This window comes from Poeciliopsis prolifica, unplaced genomic scaffold, assembly GCF_027474105.1.
Source record: "Poeciliopsis prolifica strain line A6 unplaced genomic scaffold, Auburn_PproV2 SCAFFOLD005, whole genome shotgun sequence".
Taxonomy (NCBI): Eukaryota; Metazoa; Chordata; class Actinopteri; order Cyprinodontiformes; family Poeciliidae; genus Poeciliopsis; species Poeciliopsis prolifica.
The window spans coordinates 14,915,485-14,935,249 of NW_026562380.1; the positions used below are offsets into that span (position 1 = coordinate 14,915,485).

General features: G+C 39.1%; 1 long non-coding RNA gene across 1 annotated transcript; it reads right to left on the bottom strand.

The window, feature by feature from the left end:
* Positions 1 to 17,882: 17,882 nt before the first annotated feature.
* Positions 17,883 to 19,394, bottom strand: LOC129359857 (uncharacterized). Its single transcript, XR_008605959.1, has 3 exons — positions 19,106 to 19,394; positions 18,510 to 18,924; positions 17,883 to 18,331 (listed from the first exon to the last, which is right to left on the bottom strand). It is a non-coding gene; the product is annotated as an uncharacterized LOC129359857 (long non-coding RNA).
* Positions 19,395 to 19,765: the final 371 nt, after the last annotated feature.

The following is a 19,765-nucleotide window of genomic DNA, read 5'->3' on the forward strand; positions in this document are numbered from 1 at the left end:
AATTCAGAACCTGGCCTTTCTTATTTAAGTGTGATTTGCAGATCATTACCTGAAGCCCGGAGGCGGTCTCTGAGGTCAATTAGAGAGAAATAGAATGAGTCCATTTAGCTCGCCGAATGTTGTTCTGGTTCTGAAATAAGGTATAATTTTCCTGATTAAGCGACAGAATTTTTGCTCTAACTGTGACCAAAACTGACATTCACAATAACGTAATGCATGTTGCAAAGCTGTTATGACAGAAATAATTAGGGATTAGGGGTAGGATTAAATACATCTCCACTTCTTCCCACTCCTGTTAAAACAGAAAAGTGATGACGAGCAAATAGTTATGTTCTTGGTTATGCATAGGCATGTTGTCTCTTGTCTTGTGCTCCATGGTCAAGTTGGGTCCTCATCACGTTTCACGGATCTGCATCACGAGTTAGATTTTGTGTTCTTCTCTGTCCCCAAGCAGTTTCTTTTTTATCGTTTTGCAGAAGTACTCTCTCCCTGTCTAGTCAATTCACTGACTTAAAATGGTGATGTGAGGAATCAAAACAGCTAGCAGCCCCACCACATGCAATTGCTAAACATGTATACTGAATAATACTAAAGATGGTTCAGGGCTCACTAATATGGCATCGGCTTATTAGTTTGATCATTTAGATTCAGGAGAAAGCATGAAAGCAGTGGTTTGTTGAAATCAGCTAATTTTTCTTAGAAGAACTTTTCAATAATTAGAAATCTTAAATGCCAAACCAGAGACACCAGGCTTCGCTCGGTGATGTACTGTCACCGAAAACATTTGATGCAAAGCAATGTTTCCTCATTAGTGTCAGCAGGACACAGAATGAAACCTAAATGTTCATAAAATTTTTCACATGTTCACAAAACTATATAATAGGTGCTGGTAATCAAAAGGGAAGACTTTGCAGATGTTTTAGTTTTATTTTACAAGAGAAAATAGACAGACTGACAGAATTTGTACTATTTTCAAAAGGGAAATTCAAAAACTCTGCGGCGAACAAGATTGGAAAGAAAAACTTATCAGTTCACTTTGACAACTGTCACAGCAACAAAACTGGAATCAGAAATGAAAGCGAATGTTGGTAATGATGTTTACAAAAAAAACTGGATGAGGGACATTGAATTCACTCACAGAAGAATAAGAACTAAACCATCAATAAGACATGAACAGAAGAGAAGCACCGAGCTGAAGAGAAGCGTTCACTCAATGACTTGATAAACGGGAATATTTGGTGATGAATCAGGAAGCTTTTGATGGGTGCAGCTGTAATCAAGCCTGAAGAGAAAAATGGGAGCATTTCAACACTCAGAATTAGACATCAGATAAAGGAGCAGGACTAATGGGAATCGTTAGTCTTGGAGAAAAATCTGCCTTCTACTGAAAACGTTGGCCATCTCTCACGTCACATCCATCAAAAACAGGCACAGCAATGAGGATCTAATTTTCAGGGCGACGTTTCATCCAGCCATGAAACGGAATGTAATAAAACCTTTCTTTCGGAAAGGCATCGACTCGGTCCTTCGCCCATCAAACAGTCCAGATGCAAATTTGACTGAGAATTTATGGAGAGAATAAAAGGCAGGCTGTGGCGAGTTTCACTGACGGATCTCTCTCTCTCTGCTGGTTTGAGAGGTAGACATTTTTCTGTGGAGTTTTCCTGCCTTCGTCGGCTTTAAGATGTTATGTGGCCGTTACCCAATAATCTTTAAGGACATTTTCAAAAAGCCAATCCTGTGTGCACATTATGAACGATCCTACTACCTTTGCACTGTTACAATGCAAACCTTCCTCCATTGAACCAAACGGCTTTTGCATCACATTTGAGATTTTCTTTCTCGACAACAACAGTACGGCGACGTGAGTGTGAACGGAGAGCAGTCATTTCGTTGTCTTGTTGTCTTTTGTTGTTTTTTTTTCCTGGGTTGTACATTGCTGGACTTTTGTTCTTCCCACCCACAGAGTGAGGTTAATCACAAAAACGGTGGTTCCTGCATGCTCGTGACACTTGACCCTCTCGCTGATTACTTCCTGTCAAAGGACTGCGCCGTGCAGCGAGAGAAACTAAAAGAAAGAAAAAGGACAGAAAAGATCCACTACTCAGTCCTACACACTCCATTCATTCGCACCTCTTTTGATTGCATAGGCTGCTCTTTAAAATGCTTTTGACTTTGCTGCCTCTCCTGTGACAACAACGCAGAAGGAAGTTTGACCATTCGTCTCATCCAGAAACCTTTCGCGTAGCTTATCACCGAAACTCATTGCGCCTAACAATCGATGGAAACTTTTTATTCAGGCACAAGTATGGTCCACGACAAGCAAAAACCGAGAAAAACATCCAAAAGACGACAAAAATAATGTGATGTTGAACATCGTAGTGACAGCTAATAACAAAAAAATCTTTCAGTCTACTTTTTTTATATTATTATTATTGTTATGTTTTATTATTATTGTAATTATTCCTTTTTTTTCAATGTCATCATATGACAGGCTGATTTTTGTGTTCATTAGACTAAAGCTGTCTGAGGTCTGGAAGGATTTTGTTCGCCGCTTCTTGCGTGCTCAAAATGTGAAATTCTTGCGTTCCCCCTCAATTCATTTAGAGAATCCTCAATGCCATGCATGCAGCACAGAGTCTTAGTTTCTGCTGAAGTAAACGCATTTCATTTTGCTCTAACCTTCAATCACCCTTACATTTCTGAATCTTTTTGTTTATGTGCTCTATTCATCGATTTCGTAACTTTCATCTCGCCTGGACCATTATCAACTTCTTCATTAATCTTAAATCTGCTCTAATAAAAAACATTGCTCATCAGTTAAAGTACATTTTACAGCCTTATTTCACCCGGGTTGTCAGGCTCAGCTGCAGCTCCTTTTGTAGCAAAAGTAGCAAGACCAAATCTTGTTTTCTTTGATGTTTTTTTTTTGTCTTTATTCATCTTAAAAGGTATAATGACATAAAAGGTCCAGAGATGATTTCTTTTTGTTTTCCTTCTAGCTGTCGAACAAAATGCTCATTTTCTCTTTTTTCCTGCACGTTGTTTCACTCATGAGGAAATTTCAGAGTGCACAAAAAATCAGGCCTACGTTTTTTCCCAGGTGTCCTGCTGTTCACACCTCCCAGGTTGAGCGAGCGTTTCAGTTCAAGGTGTGTTCATTTTTTGCCATTTTTCTAGCTGTCTATTATATTATTTTTTGCCTAACTTAATTTGATGTTTTGTCTTGTCATTTATCAACCTGTGACGTTGTGATTGCTGTGAAGCGCTTCAGTCAGCTGAGGTTGTCGTAAACGTGCTGCATAAATAATCTCTGACTGAAAACAATATTTGAGATTTTTTAAAATGCTGATTCCAGCACTTTATGAGGGCTTATTTTTCTGAAACTATGGAAATCTTTTGCTGTTTAGTTGAATTTCAGTCGGTGTTTACATGTTTACCATCCTCTCCTCTCAAGTGTAACGTTAGAGCCGGTCCCTGTGCGAACCTTTACTTGCTCTGTAATTAAAAAGCTTAATTAAAAACAAGAGGAACGAGGCCGGACTTAGTCCCCATCACCGGGCGCCCACTCATGGGCAGCAGGCCTGAGGACTCCTGCCCGGTGAGGCCGTCAACCGATTCAACAAAGTAATCTGCAGGTAAATGCCTTTTTTTTTTCTTTTTTTTTTTTAATAAATAATGGCCAATAACCAGATTTAGCCCGTTGTCAGAGCAACTTCGACGGGTTTGTTCAGTCAGAACCACATTAAGCTTTTCTCACCCTCTCAAACAGCTAATGTTTGATTTCTCACCTCAACACTTACACCGGCTCCGGTCCTAATGCTGCGCTGCTAGCATTAGAAAAAAAAGAAACCAAAAAAAAAAAAAGAAGAGCCTCATCTTCATTGGACCGTAAAAGAAAAAAAAAGACCGTTTAATCTAAAAGGTTTTAGGTTTCAAACTTGTAGAATTAATTAAAAGGGTAATCAGAAATTTGGCTGCATCCACCCACGCCAAGCTCCAAAAGGTGGGTGACTAAATGCTGCCGTTAAGCAGGAGGATGTTGCTCCTGCAGACATATTCAACCTGAAATCTTAAGAATTTCAATTGATTGAGATTCTTAAGAACTCTTTCCTCCCTAAAGATTGTTAAGGACTCATTGATTTTTACAGAGGCCCCTTGAAGACATGAGGAATTTTTTGTTTCTTTTGCATTCACTGTGTTCCCGATCACTTCAGGCGTCAAAACTGAATGCTATAAGCGTTTCTTATGGTTGTTGTTATACTTTCTGCTACAATTTAAGGTTTTCGTGAGGTTTTTCCATTTATATTAATATCTCGTTTGTGAGATATTTGAATTTTAGTATCTTTTTCTTTTCGGATAGAAATGCACCACAAACTTACGTGCAAAATGCGAAAGCATAGCAGGTCAAATATTGGCTTTCCATCCCATCTAAGATATGAACAGAAACTCTCCATAAGAAGGAAAGAAAGTTAAAAATACATCCAAACTATTTGGACTATTTCTGAGTTATTTCACGGGGTTCTAAAGTAACCTGACAGTTTTGATTGTGTCTTTCTTATGCCAGTCGTCTGAATGGTTTAAAAGGCCGTTTTCTTGTGCAGTTTTCACACAAATTGACTTTCAATCAGTTTTCAAAGAGTTAAGATGAAACACAAAGGCTTTTTGAACGTGTGTAAATTTGAAATTTGAAAAAGAGTGTGTTTGCCTATTGTGAGGGAACGCAAAAGAAATCAAATCCTGCATTTCCCCTGCGAGGCTCCGTAGGTTTTGGTTCTCTCTAATGTTTTAGATTTCTTATTTTTTGCTGTTCGCAGGGTGTGGTTTCTCTCCACCATCACCACATGCTTGCTCAGGAGAAGGGATCGTGGAATCAGTGTGAAAGGGACACTGCAGTCATCTGACTTTCCTTGGATATCTCGTTTTTAGCGTAAGCTTCATTTGACTGCATTGTCTGACAACTGGGTGAGTCTCCCTGCATGATGGTTTGTGCTGATTAGGTGTTTCTGAAAATAACTTGGATCCTGCATGTTGTAATTAAAATAAAAAAGTGTATTAAGATGACATACGATGTGAATTAGCCCTACTATCACTATGAATAAACTGAGGAGAATTTTTATATCTTTGTTCCCTTTAGGCTTAAAGCCTTTTGTTGCGGTTCTGTATAAAATTCTTCAAGTTTTCTGTCCAGTTGCAGGTTTCAATGAGCCGTTCCTGCGCTGAAAAGGTTTTATTTTCAAGCTTTCTGTTGCCGATTCCCAGCTGTGCTCGACGTCTTAGTTCATTCTCATCTATTCCAATCAAAATAAAAAAAAAAAACATAATTGAAGATGAGCTTCAGAGCAATACTCTACAGTACATCTTGTTCTGTACTTCAATGCTTTCCTTTGGCTCCACTTGCTGCATCTGACATTGTTTTTCTTTATTTATTTTTTTGTTCTTTGTTTCGTCGAGGCGAGCTTCCCAATGGGCCGCACTCAGGAGCCTGCAGAGAATCTAAATGACCATCCGCAGCAAGTAATTGAAGGAAAAGCAAGTTGCAGCTAACTGGATGGAGATCTTGGTTGCTCTTCGTCACGACTCCTGCCTGCTGTAGTGAGTTGAAAAGCCGACAGAGAACGCTGAGGGCAGAGAACTACTCACAGTCATTAGGATTTTGACACTTTATTGGTCAGCGTGCTTGTTTCGCTTTCGTGATCCACGCGAAAGTGCTTCTGTAAGCACCAGAGTTTGATTAAGTCATTAATCCTGAGGCTGTGGAGTTTTATGAGCTCCAAGTAAACTTCTTCTTCTCTGTTTTTAATCAGAAAGCACAAACATGGGTTTAATTAAGACGAATGTAATGCTAATGAATTTTCAGCCCTGGTGCCTTTAATGAGCAGAAACGCCACAGCATGAGACGCTAAAGTTGAGCGAGTCTTAACTTTGTCGTTCTGACAGATGGGAAGGTTCACGGCACCATCCACGATCAGTGAAACGACTTTACAAAACAACAACAGATTTATCATTTATTCCAGTGACATTAATCATACTCTGCAAAAACACCATTTAATGTTTAATTGTTTGTTTAGTTGCTGGGTTTTGGGAGGAAATCTCATACTCACGCTAAATTGATTTGGCTAAAAATGTTTAAAAACTGGAAGTGTGAGTAACAAGGCCAGAGGAAGACCAGGGTTGGTTTTACCAGGATGGTAATAGAGTAAATAATAATAATAAAAATAAATAAATTTAAAAAAATCTCAAAAGATTATCAGGACTCTATATGAATCTTTCTCTGCACGATTGAGTTGAGGGATAGAATCTTTTTTTTTTTTTGGTTTGTTTGTTTTGTTTTTGTTTTTAAGTCCAACCGAGTTCAATAAACTACAAGAGGGATTTTAAATTGAACGATAGGTTTTGGTCAGATCGAACTACATAACCCCTTTTCCCCTCTGACTTATCCTGGCTCTGCTCTACTCAGCTGGCTTTATTACCGGTTTAGCTGCTTTTTATTTATTTATTTATTTTTGTTCCCGTTGGAGCTGAGCTGGGCCAAAACCTGAGGCGAACAGACTGCTGACAAAGGAGGAACTGGAGGGTTTTCACCAAGGTGGCGCAGGGAACAGTTGTTAAAACTCAAGAATGAGAATGACAATGAGAATATTTAGGACTCAAGTCTGTTTTCACCGATCACATCTCAGCTTTCTGAATTATACATAGTGATAATCAATAAATGAGACGTTTGTACATTTCTCTCAAAACAGACAACACACCAACACCATGAAAACACCTCATGCAGCAGGAAGAAAAGAGAACCTGACAATGAAATACAATGAAAGTCAGTTTTCTATTGCTTTTTGCATGTGGAGGCTATAGAAGTAGGGGGAACACAGGGTCGTCAAGCGCTATAAGAATCTGTAATGCTGTAATACCTGTTAATGTTTCAAATGTCCTGGGTGGCGAGTTAAAATGTGGGCTATCATGAAGTCTTTCAGATAACAGGTGATGCTCAGTAGTTTTTGCAGTGTTGTACAAAAACAGAAACCTTTTGAGATTTTTAGATGAGCTTCACAAAAGCAGAATTGCATTCATTACATAAATGCATTTCCTAATGTTTTTTTTGTTGTTGTTGTTGTTACAAACATTGCTTTAATCAACTTTTATTCAGATTAATATGTCCAGGTATCGCTTGTGTGCATGCAAACGATGTTTATTTCATGTCTGGATGTTTTTCTTTCTCTCCTGTGAACTCCAGAGCAGCCGGTGTTTTCTGCAGTCCAACTCTCGTTTTATGAGGAATCATTAATCGCTGAGGCAGCAGCATACATGACAGAGCACACTTTGCTTCTCATCGCTTTTTAAACACCAGCGTCCTCTTAATTCATCGTGTGGGAGGAAAACAAATGCGTCATATCCCCCCCTCCCTCTCCTTTGCAAAAGAAATGATTGCAGTAGATGGTAATTGAGAAACAAAAGAAGTAAACAAGTTCATCCAGCTCAACTAATACATTAGGATGTGACAAGCCTTTAGGAGGGAGGGAAAATGTTTTAGAGATTTGGGGGAACAAAGATAAATAAATAAACACAAATCATTGGGCTTATCAGAGTCTCGTTTCAGTCGCAGGTGGATGCAAAAAAAAAGAAAAGAAAATGATTATGGCTTGCAGATCATGAAAGAAATGTAACTCATTGTTTCACCTTATCAGAATATTGTGGTAAAGTCAAATATTTTGGGAGCTCGTGGTCTCACAAACTGACCAGCTAAGTACGTCCAAACACCCACACAGGTTTCCTGAGTCTCCAAAAGCTCTTTGAGACGGAATCAGCAGGCGACGCAATCATGCGGACGACGGCTGGGTGGACAAATGTCCAGAAGATACTCGTTGACCCTCTTCACAAGGAGAACAAAGGTCATTTTTAGAGAGGCTCATGGAGTGGAAGCATTTTCAAAAAAAAAAAAAAAACAAGAAATAAAAGTTTTAAACATTTCACACCATGTTTGCTATTAAATATATGAGTTCTGAAATTAGTGGGGGGGAAAATGAACCTTTTCACAATGTTCTAATTTCAGAGATGTATCTGTGTAAAGGTGCACAGCTGATAATCGTTTATTAATGTCTTGATGTCTTAATGTCTGTGACAGACTGAGCAGCGCTCCACTCAGAGTTTGATGTGTTGCTCTGTAACCTGAACACGGCTTCAAGCTCCCACACAAGTTTACGCCTAACCTGTCTGGTGTTTTCTTTGGTCTTCGGCGAGCAAACAGCGTCAGACCGCCGAGGGATTCACACAAAACAGTTTTGGTGTCTGACGATCAAAAGGACGTCTCCTGTGGGGTTTTAAAGAAACAAGCACAAAACACATCGATGTTTTTCTCAGTGAATGTATTTCTGATATTTCTTTTGACATGATGTCGGCAACAAGCCAAGTGAGTCGCTGAAACTGAGAATCCATCGCAAATTGGTCCACAAATAAAGCCATGGGTGAACATATTGAACAACTAACAGAGAAGGTGCTTTAACGCTCTACAAGAAATGCATCACATTGTTTGTGGAAAAGATTATTTTTTTGTGTCTCCTCAAAAGTTTTTAAATATAATTTTACCCATTGCTGTGTCGACGTTTTGCAACAGAAATGCTTTTCTGCAAAGCTTTCTGTTAGTTATATAACTGAGCAGACCGACATTTGTAATCACTTTGGGAGTAAATGTTGCCTCTCTTTGAACCTGCTACATTTTTATGTCTGTCGGTGTGAAACTAAACCCAGCCTGCCGAGGCTTAGCAGAAGACAGACTGTCTGTGTTTATCTGTCTCAAAGTCAGCCTGCATTCCTGCAGCAGTGGAAAGCAGAAGCTGACATGCCGCGTGGTAAACAATCTCTGAGACGGCAGTGATGCTGCATCTGAAGCCTGTCGCGCTTTGACAAATGGACGTTGACGGCTGGGTTTCCAGACGGGGAACTCTGTGTGAGCTGCTGGTGAAATCAACGAGAACTCACAGTTTCAAGTCGGCCCCTGTGTCCTGATCTTTTATCACAGCAGCTTGGAGTAGAGAATCCAGCCTGGAGCCAAGTGCAGCTCTAAATCTGCCTACCTGCAGAGAGAGTGAGATGGAAACGCCATGGAAACCGCTGTTGAAGGGACTTAAAGTTACTTTTCTGCTTCATCTCTCTGAAACTCATTAAATTTATAGGCTGACAGTTAGGAAGGGAGCGTAATGGGTGCCAGCCGAACACTGCAAATTGACTTAAATCCAATTCCCCCGACATATGGATATGCTTCCTGTGACCGAATCCATGTTTCTCAAACCCGCTGATTAAGCGGTAGCCATGGTCCACATCTCATTTGCCCGAGTGTCTGTTTTGCCTGCCTTTCTCTCTGGATTGCATACTTAGAAATCAGCAGATAACAAGCCCGGGTTCACAGAGGTCTATCCTCCGCCAGACTGAGTTACTCCTGAGTTATCCTGACGATGAGACACCACAGAAGCTACATAAGAGACAGCGAGACCCAAAGCATCGTGAATCACAGGGACGCACCATTGGTTCAGCTAAAGGAAGAAAAATGATTAATAAAACATTTGGAAAATGTCAAAAATTCATGAGGGATAAAAAAAAAGTAATTCTGGAAGGCCCCAAGTACAGAAGAGGATAAGAGTCACTGAAAAAAACATAAATTTTGACTTTAATCACCTTTTTCCCTCAAAATTCTGAGATTACAGTCAGAATAATTTTTGTTTTATTAGTGGCCCTAATAAAACAAAAATTCTCAAGATTTTAGAAAATGTGTAAAACTATCATTTGTGTGTCGGTGTGGGGCAATCAGACCAATTCCCTCACAATTCACATTCATAAAACAGAAAAAGAAGTTTGCAGATGAGTATTTAAGTTGTTAATTATCTCTACTGCGGAGAAACACACCACAAAATGACAACTAGGTTCTAGGTGGTGATTATTAAGCCTTATATCATCAGTGGTTTTTCCTTTTTTTTATGATATTATAATAAACTCTTCTCACTTCCCTTGGCAGGCTGCCAGTCATTTACTGGGAGAAAAGAACTGAACTGAAGAGCAACCTTGCGATGGGTAGTGATAGACTTGGTGAGAGCATTAATACATCCATGATAGACGTCTAAGTCCACCTCTTTTTATTTCTGTGTGCTTTGTGCTAAAACACAAAAGTGGTGGGAGTAGCAGATGCCTGTAACTGGATTTTGAAACACAAAAATTCCTGTTCCTGTTGAAAAATGTTGTGTAAAAAGAATCAGAGAGAGAGAGAGACTTGCAGTTTGAATATGTAAATGCTCAGGGATTTTCTTAGAAACAAATAAAAAAAGTCACTGCTATTCTGGCTGCGTTGCTCATCCTGTGGCTCTCTTCTTGGATCTGCATTCAGCCTTCGTCTCTCCACACAGTGAAACTTTTGCTCTGCCTTATAGGCTCCATGAGTATCACTGCAGCCTCCTGCTGAACTCAGTCCGCCTCGCACCTTCTTCGCTTTATCTCGCCGGCACAGACGCGCATCTGTACATACATGAGGAGCAGTGAGATAAATTAACCACAGAAAAACCCAAGGGGAGGCTGTCTGGGCTCAAACCGGTAAATCAAACACAATGACCACGGGGAGGGGGAGATAACAACAGAGATGACTTAGAGCTGGAGCTGAATGAGGTCTGAGGGATGTTTTATTTTGTTATCCTTAAATCCATGCCGGCTGCTCGAATCCAAGGATTAATGGGTTTTCTATCAGTCGATCTTAGACTGAGCTCAAATCGCATTATGTGCCACTTGTTTGTTATTTCGTCCAGTGAGACGCCAACAGAGTCAACAGAGGCAAAATGGATTTGTGTTAACACCATGGATGAACACACATTAGAGCCAACGAAGTTAATACGTTATAACTCTGATAATGTGTTATATAATGTAGATGTTAACAAATATAAATACATGGTTTTTTTTTCATTACTTAAAACATGTTTGAAGAGGCTTTAAAGAGAGTGAAAAATGGTAAGAAACAACAATATGGTTCCAGAAAAAAGAAGCCTGTAATGTAGGGGGCAGCAGGGGGCAAAACTGGTAGACTGCTCAACATTTCATGACAGGAAAATCCAGCCTGCCAGCAGATCTACTTCTAATATCATATCAAACAAAACAATATGTTGACGGTCAGAATGGAAAACGTACAGATCTTCCTCAATTTCTGTTTTTAACATCTTTATCGCTGTTCGAAATGATAAAGAATGAATTTATTACGGTTTTCAGTGCTTATTAACCCCAGAACAAAAGAAAAAGATGTTTGAAAAATGATGGGTGAAGCTTGTTAAAGAGCGATATTGCCCATTGGAATACATTCCCTGTATATTGAAAATCTCCAATCAGTTTCAATATGCTCAAAAAACACAAGCAAAACTCTGGCTACGTCAAAAATATAACCATATTATTGTCACGTTTGAACATTTTAGTGCTTCACCTGTGTGATTTTGTCCATGTGGTCAACGTTGTGTTAAATGACTATTATCATTTCATCTTTTAAAAGCTTTTAGATTAAACAGTCTTGCAACAAAACTAGCTCCAGTAAAATACTTGGGACTTTATTGAGTTTGTCTGTGTTAATGTGTGCCTGCCCCTATCAAATAAACATAATAGATAAAGAAATAAAATTGAGAAAACTGTTATTTTTGTCAGAGAATAAGAAGAAGACGGCGCTCAAAAAGTGAAGCCACGTTACAGCTTGCATGTTGTCAGGGACCTCAAATTATTTTACCCATATTGAATATTTTACGTTTTTGGTGACATTTTTGAGATATTTCTAAAGAACTGGGAAAAACTTTGCATTTTCAAGATATTATTTATTCATATTTCTTTTTTTAAACTTTACATTTAAAAGGGCATTAAATACATTTTAAACGTATCTTTTCCGGTTTCTTCTCTTTGGGTTTATAGTTGCAGCCTTTCAACTTTCACACTGCAACATAATTAGCCTTCGGGGACCATTGGATCCAGGTTTTATGTTTCGGCTGATTAAACCAGGGCAGTAGATGTTCAAAAACGTGTCACAGTTATATTCTTTAGCCAGAAATCCCCCGTGGATTGAACAGAAGTGCATAGTGTTGAGATTTAAGTTTATTTTTCATAGCTATCCAGCTCAGTGCATGACATGCAATGAAAGACTCTATCAACCTAATATGAATGAAAATATTCAGCTAAATTACACATTGAAATGAATACATGTATTTATTGAAGAGCCATTGAGTCTGACTGCAGCAGGACTCAAACTGTCTCTTATCAAAAGGAGTTAGATCATAAATACAGCTCAGATCTCTTTGTGCTGAAACAACATGTTTCAAACCACCAGACCTTGATCCAGATACCTCCGGGATGCTGCGCAGTGTCTGGTGAAAGGATGTTTGCAATAGCAGAGTTTGGATTTGTCAAGTTGCTTTTCAAGGATCCTGCAAATGTTCTATCAGAGTGCTGTGGAGTTAGAGCCAGGGCCGTTCCATTTGTTTTTATTTTTTGAGCGAGAAGCATTATTATGGATGAGGCTTTCAGGAGATATTGAGCTTGGCGTGCAGTGATAAATATGTGGGTGGAGCAAAATAACATCCAAATGATCCCTGACTTGATGATTCTTACCAACACACTGCACTGGAAAGACATAAATAATGGCATCCTGTTAAAGTCACTGCGTTCATGCATACAGTCTGCAGAACAGATGCTTAGCCCAAATATTGATGTTTTCACCAAATCATGGGGGCCGCCCAACAGTCTTGATAGCATGTCAGATAGTTTTGATAACTTACCATCTTGAATCTACTTCTGTAATTTGCTAAAAGTTGCTCTGGATTTTGTTAAGGGGTATCAGAGTAAAGGAGAGGAAGAACAAAAATGATCCTCTTTGTAATCCATCAGTGTCCTGCACTTATAAAATTAAGAACGGGAGGCATTAAGCCTTTCTATAGGGATTCACTGTAAATAACCCAGACAAATATGAAATCAATAAATCAATTTAAAAGTACATGCAGGTTTCAAATGAGCTGGTGATCTGACTTTAACCGTCTGAGTAGCAGCACTGATTATTTTGTATTTTTCATACCAAACAGAGTTCAAACAGAGCGCATTGCTGCAGCAGAGCAGGTGAACGAACGTATGTGATGAGAGGACAGAGTGTTGGTGCCCCCTTGTGTACACATAATGAACTGATTTTTTTTTTTTTGCTTTTCATTTTCTCTCTCTCTCTCTCTCTCTCTCTCTCTCTCTTTTTTTTTTTTTTTACAATGTCACAAATTTTCATGCTTTTCAAACTAGATTCACTTGAAATGAATGAGGCATTTAGCCACAAAACAAAGACAATCAGAATAAACCCAGACGAAACAGGGATACTACGAGCAACAATCTATTTGTTCAAGCAAAAAGAAACAACAAATAATAAAATGGTAGTCCGTGATTCTAATTAATGATTAAGTGGTTAAATCGACTTAAAACAACAACAACAAAAGCCTCTGATGTGTTTTAAGTGATGTCTGAAATGAGCATGTCATTTGTGATAGCTTTTTATTGAATTGCATGTTCCCACAATCAGACATCATAACCAGGCCTCACTGTGGCTGCCAACATAAAGATTTCTAATTCAAATCCATCACAAAGCCACTTAATTGACTAATATTGAACATATTATGACAGTTTTGATTAGCAGAATTTTTCCCATCAGTTTCTGTGTAGAAACTGATTAGATATCAGCTCCAAATGTTGCTTTTTTATGTATGTAAAATTGCTTATTCATATGTACGCACTTTGTTAATATTACACAGACAAGACGAAGCACTTAACATGCACAGAGTAGAATGAACTTATTTTAAATGAACAAAATAATCTGGAATTATTGGTGATACTATAAGAGGCAAATATATTTTTGTTATTCATCATATTTGTACTTCATGCCTTCTGCTTTCGCAAGGTCCTCCTGGTGTTGCTGTTATTTAAAGAATAAAACAATTTCCAACTATTTTTATTTCTAAGTCGCTTTCATAGTCTTTAAACAAGAGTTCTTTGTATGCGAGGCTATTTTTAAAGCTTGTTTTATTACATAAAAAAATGTCCATAACCTGAGGATGCATTTCCTGCAGAATAATTTTAGAAAAGTGACTTGGACTGTCCCTGCAGTCGGATGGAGGAAAATAAACGCAGCATTGTTTTCAAACCATGTTGTGTGTTTCGGGGGCGGATGTCGTGGAGCTCGCAGATGTAATGACCACCTACGTGAAGCTGACACCCCACCTACGTCATAAAATCAGCAGATAGTCTGATTGGTTAGTGCTCCGTTAGTGCAGGTTTGTGCCGTTAAAATTTTCGTTTGTGCAGCTTTGGTTTCCGAGATATTAAAAATTATTTTTTTAGGTCATCAGAGTTCACCATCCCCCCATATAGCTCCAAAACAAACCAAAGTGGGCTGGTTCGTTAGTGCTCGGTTAGTGCAGGTTTGTGCCGTTAAAATTGTCGTTTGTGCAGCTTTCATTGTTGAGATATTAAAAGTTATAATTTTGGCCGATTACGTAACCATCCCCCCATATAGCTCCAAAACAAACCAAAGTGGGCTACTTTTTTAGTGCTCGGTTAGTGCAGGTTTGTGCCGTTAAAATTGTCGTTTGTGCAGCTTTCATTGTTGAGATATTAAAGTTATAATTTTGGCCGATTACGTAACCATCCCCCCATTACGCACCAAAACAAACCAAAGTGGGCTACTTTTTTAGTGCTCGGTAGTGCAGGTTTGTGCCGTTAAAATTGTCGTTTGTGCAGCTTTCATTGTTGAGATATTAAAAGTTATTTTTTTAGGTCATCAGAGTTCACCATCCCCCCATATAGCTCCAAAACAAACCAAAGTGGGCTGGTTCGTTAGTGCTCGGTTAGTGCAGGTTTTGTGCCGTTAAAATTGTCGTTTTGTGCAGCTTTCGTTGTTGAGATATTAAAAGTTATAATTTTGGCCGATGACGTCACCACCACCCCCATACAGCCCCAAAACAAACCAAAGTGGGCTACTTTTTTAGTGCTCGGTTAGTGCAGGTTTGTGCGTTAAAATTGTCGTTTGTGCAGCTTTCATTGTTGAGATATTAAAGTTATTTTTTTAGTCATCAGAGTTCACCATCCCCCCATATAGCTCCAAAACAAACCAAAGTGGCTGGTTCGTTAGTGCTCGGTTAGTGCAGGTTTGTGCCGTTAAAATTGTCGTTTGTGCAGCTTTCGTTGAGATATTAAAAGTTATAATTTTGGCCGATGACGTCACCACCACCCCCATACAGCCCCAAAACAAACCAAAGTGGGCTACTTTTTTAGTGCTCGGTTAGTGCAGGTTTGTGCCGTTAAATTGTCGTTTTGCAGCTTTCATTGTTGAGATATTAAAAGTTATTTTTTTAGGTCATCAGAGTTCACCATCCCCCCATATAGCTCCAAACAAACCAAAGTGGGCTGGTTCGTTAGTGCTCGGTTAGTGCAGGTTTGTGCCGTTAAAATTGTCGTTTGTGCAGCTTTCGTTGTTGAGATATTAAAAGTTTAATTTTGGCCGATGACGTCACCACCACCCCCATACAGCCCCAAAACAAACCAAAGTGGGCTACTTTTTTAGTGCTCGGTTAGTGCAGTTTTGTGCCGTTAAAATTGTCGTTTGTGCAGCTTTCATTGTTGAGATATTAAAATTTATAATTTTGGCCGATTACGTAACCATCCCCCCATTACGCACCAAAACAAACCAAAGTGCGCTACTTTTTTAGTGCTCGGTTAGTGCAGGTTTGTGCCGTTAAAATTTTCGTTTGTGCAGCTTTCATTGTTGAGATATTAAAATTTATAATTTTGGCCGATTACGTAACCATCCCCCCATTACGCACCAAAACAAACCAAAGTGGGCTACTTTTTTAGTGCTTGGTTAGTGCAGGTTTGTGCCGTTAAAATTTTCGTTTGTGCAGCTTTCGTTGTTGAGATATTAAAAGTTATAATTTTGGCCGATTACGTAACCATCCCCCCATTACGCACCAAAACAAACCAAAGTGCGCTACTTTTTTAGTGCTTGGTTAGTGCAGGTTTGTGCCGTTAAAATTTTCGTTTGTGCAGCTTTCGTTGTTGAGATATTAAAAGTTATAATTTTGGCCGATTACGTCACCATCCCCCATTACGCACCAAAACAAACCAAAATAGTCACCCGGTAGTGCTAGGTTTTGCGGCTGTCCCTTAGGAGATGTTTTCTTTCAGATTACAACTGACTACACCTCAATAGATGACTGTGGCCTGCGTTGGACATAACCACAAAGCATGCTGTCATAAATTTCTTATGTCATTGTGTCAGTTAAGTTCTGCAGATTTTCAGCTGTTGTACAATGTACCTTTCTTTGTTTTGAACTTCAATAAAGCTTTAGAAAAAGAACAAAATGTCTCATTTTAATAAATGTATTACAGTAATTTTTTTCACCAATATAGCTCTCTCCAATAATTGAATCCTGTCAATAGAGGACATATGTAATGTGTATAAGCTGTATGACTGTTCAACTGTGCTTTGGTTTTGGAGGTGATCTGAACATCAACAATTATATTGGCATTGTTGACGTCTTCTGATTATGCATTTTAAAAAGGATTTTGTGAAAATCTATAGCTAACATGCTAGCTGTTTGAGCAAATAAATTTTTTGGCCTAGTAAAACCGGAAGTGCACGGCAGCTTCCTTGGTTGAACAAAGTTCATCCAGGTAATGTAGCCTACTTAATATTTAGTAAATATATTTTAAACCCAACGAGTTTCATTTAATACAATTTATGACACAAAATGTATGTGCATGGGTTTCAAGTACTTTTAAAAATACATAAAATGTTTCGGCAACTTTTACGTAGTTGTGGCTACGTAAGCTTGGCTCCACCCACACTGCACTGAGTCCCCCTCCTCCACCTTCCCTTGTTTTTGTGGAGTAGCAAGTGTAATTTCAACCGATCGTGAAAAGTTAGCTAGCAGTCTGAAAGAAATCGTTTTGAAAAAGTAATCTTTGGAATTTTTCCAACCCTCTGATTTTGATTTTCCAACAAGGTAAGTAAACTAATCCTCAGTTTTATGTAAAATATTGACTCAATCCACCCATAAAAGTTGAGATTTATATATGGAAAGCTTACATATGCATTTATTTAAATTCACAACTTATATTTCAAGTATTGACACATAGATAGTGAGGCATTTTCTTTAAGCCTTTAAATTTCATCATGAACACTTAAAGGGCACATCTTCTGAACTCAAATAAAATATAATTTATTCCAAAGGGAAATTAAAATTTAACAAGTACTTAAATTGCCAATTCAAGAGTCGTAACAATGCATTCTTGAATGTATATATATATATATATATTAGTTAATTAGTAGAAATATAGTTAAATAGTAGAAATGAAATTGGGGAAGCCAACATAAGTTTTTTTAGTTTAAGAGTTTTGTAATTTACAATGCTAAAATATCAATGTTTTGTGGCTTTTTAAAAATTATTTAGGCCAGAATTATTACTTTGAGCAATACTAATCAAAGTCTTTTTGTTTTTTAACTAGATGCCTCGACAGCCAGCCGTAGACAGAGAGTCTCTTTTTGCATTTCTCTGCAAGGCAAAAGAGGCTATCCTAGAAAACGGCAATATAGCCACTCCAGCTGCTACTGTCTGGACAGAGCTAAGTCAGCAGTTGGAAAACAAAATGTCAGCAAAAGCCCTATACACTTTTGTGAAAATGAACAGACACAACATCTGGGCAACATTAGAAATAAATGTTCAAGAAAGTGACACTGAAAGCCCTGTGGACACAGAGTGTGAATCTGGCACCACTTCTGGACAACTTTCAGATTTTCAGGTTGAAGTTCCATTTGAAGAATGGGTTAAATTTATCCTGAAACTGTTGAATACAACGACCAGTTTTCATCATCTGGCAAAAGAAGCTACACAATTTTAAAACCTGGCACTTGGACTCATATCATTAATGATCTGGTGTGGAAAAAATTAAAACACGGTTGTACTTTTGTATTCCAAAGAGCAAAAGTTTATCCAACGGTCACTAATAAGTACATCGACATCAAAGGCTTCTGTAAAGACTGTCAAGGCCATGTTACAATGACATGCGACAGCAAGCCAGCGGTCAACAGCCCAATGGTGCTCCAGTGTTCCATCGAAGGTGCTGACATCTCCCTGCACACTGGCCAGTCCAAAAGATTCATGTCAGGAACCCTTCGTGCACAAATTTCAAAAGAGCTGTGTGAGGGTAGGATGGAGCCAGCTGTATGGAGGTCAGCAAAGGCATCAGAGTTGATGGCTTTTGGAGATCCCGAACCAAGCCACCTTCCAAACCTTGCAACCTTACGAAAAGCCAAGCAAGAGAGAAAAGACTTGGAATTAGGCGACAAAGACCCCATTCTATCTTTGCAGTTATTAAAATATAGCACACCCAACAGTGGCAGTATAAGAGATATTGGTCTGGATAAATTCTTTTGTCACTATTGGAGTCAAACCCAGATACATGTTTATAAGGCTGACCAAAAAATGTCCCTCAGTAGTTTGCTTTGATGCAACTGGTTCAGTCGTCAGAAAACTCACACGACCAAATGGTAAATCTGGCCACATCTTCTTATATCAAGGTGTTCTGAAGGGAGACAACTGCTCAGTCCCAGTGGTACAAATGCTATCAGAAAGACATGACATTAATGCAATTGCAACATGGCTGACAGACTGGCTTCGTTCAGGTGCAGCTGTACCAAAAGAAGCTGTGAGTGACTTTTCCCTGGCTATTCTAGGTGCTCTGGTGAAGGCCTTCACTCCTCTTTCTGACCTGAAGTCATACATTGATGAATGCTTCCGTGTGCTACGTGGGAACCAGTCTGCAAAACTTCCTCCCTGTTACATCAGGGTTGATGTTGCCCACTGCATAAAGATGGTATGCCAGTGGGACTGCCTGAAAAAGAAGTCACACCGTGTCAAAGACTTCTTTGTCAGGAATAGCAAAGCTTCTTCAAGCACAAAGCTTGGACCATGCAAAGCAGCTAATACATGCCATCACTGTTGTGGCTCTCAGTGAGGCAGAAGGTGATGATAGCTCTGGAACCCCTCTTGAGTCAGAGAGGTGCAAAAAATACCTGAAAGCACAGATTGCAGAAGACTCCATCATCATTCCAGAAGAAGATGCACAGGAAGTGCATCAAGTCGATCCATGTGATGACTTCCAGACTGACCTACGAGACTGGGTGTCAAACATTTGTGAGGAGAGCAGGACACACGCTGCATCTAATGGGGATAGGGATAACATCCATTTCCTCCCTGAGATTGTTCCACACATTATAAGACTTGCAAGTTACTTACCACTGTGGACAGGAATAATGGTTCCCCTCTTCAAAAGTACCAGCCTCACAGCAAGCTCAGCCAATGTTGAAGCAGAATTCAAAAATGTAAAAACATGGCCTCTTCAAACATGATAACTTACCCATTCGAGTCGACCGCTTCATTTCTAGGCATCTTTCCTTCATCGAAGGAAATATGCGGATTTGCTCTGCAAAAGCACAACAGGAGGAGGGACAAGTTGCATCAGCAGAAGTTACAGAAGCTGACCCTGCATCCATAATTACCCACAATGCAGAAGGTAGCAGAAACATGAATTTGAGCGATGTGATGGAATCGGAAGCCACCAGAAACCTTTCCACTGCAGATGAAAACGCGGTTGAAAAACTGGAGAGGACAAATTCTTCCACCCAAAAAGAGGAATAGGTCTTCATACCTGAGTTCCTGCACTGAATGGCTCC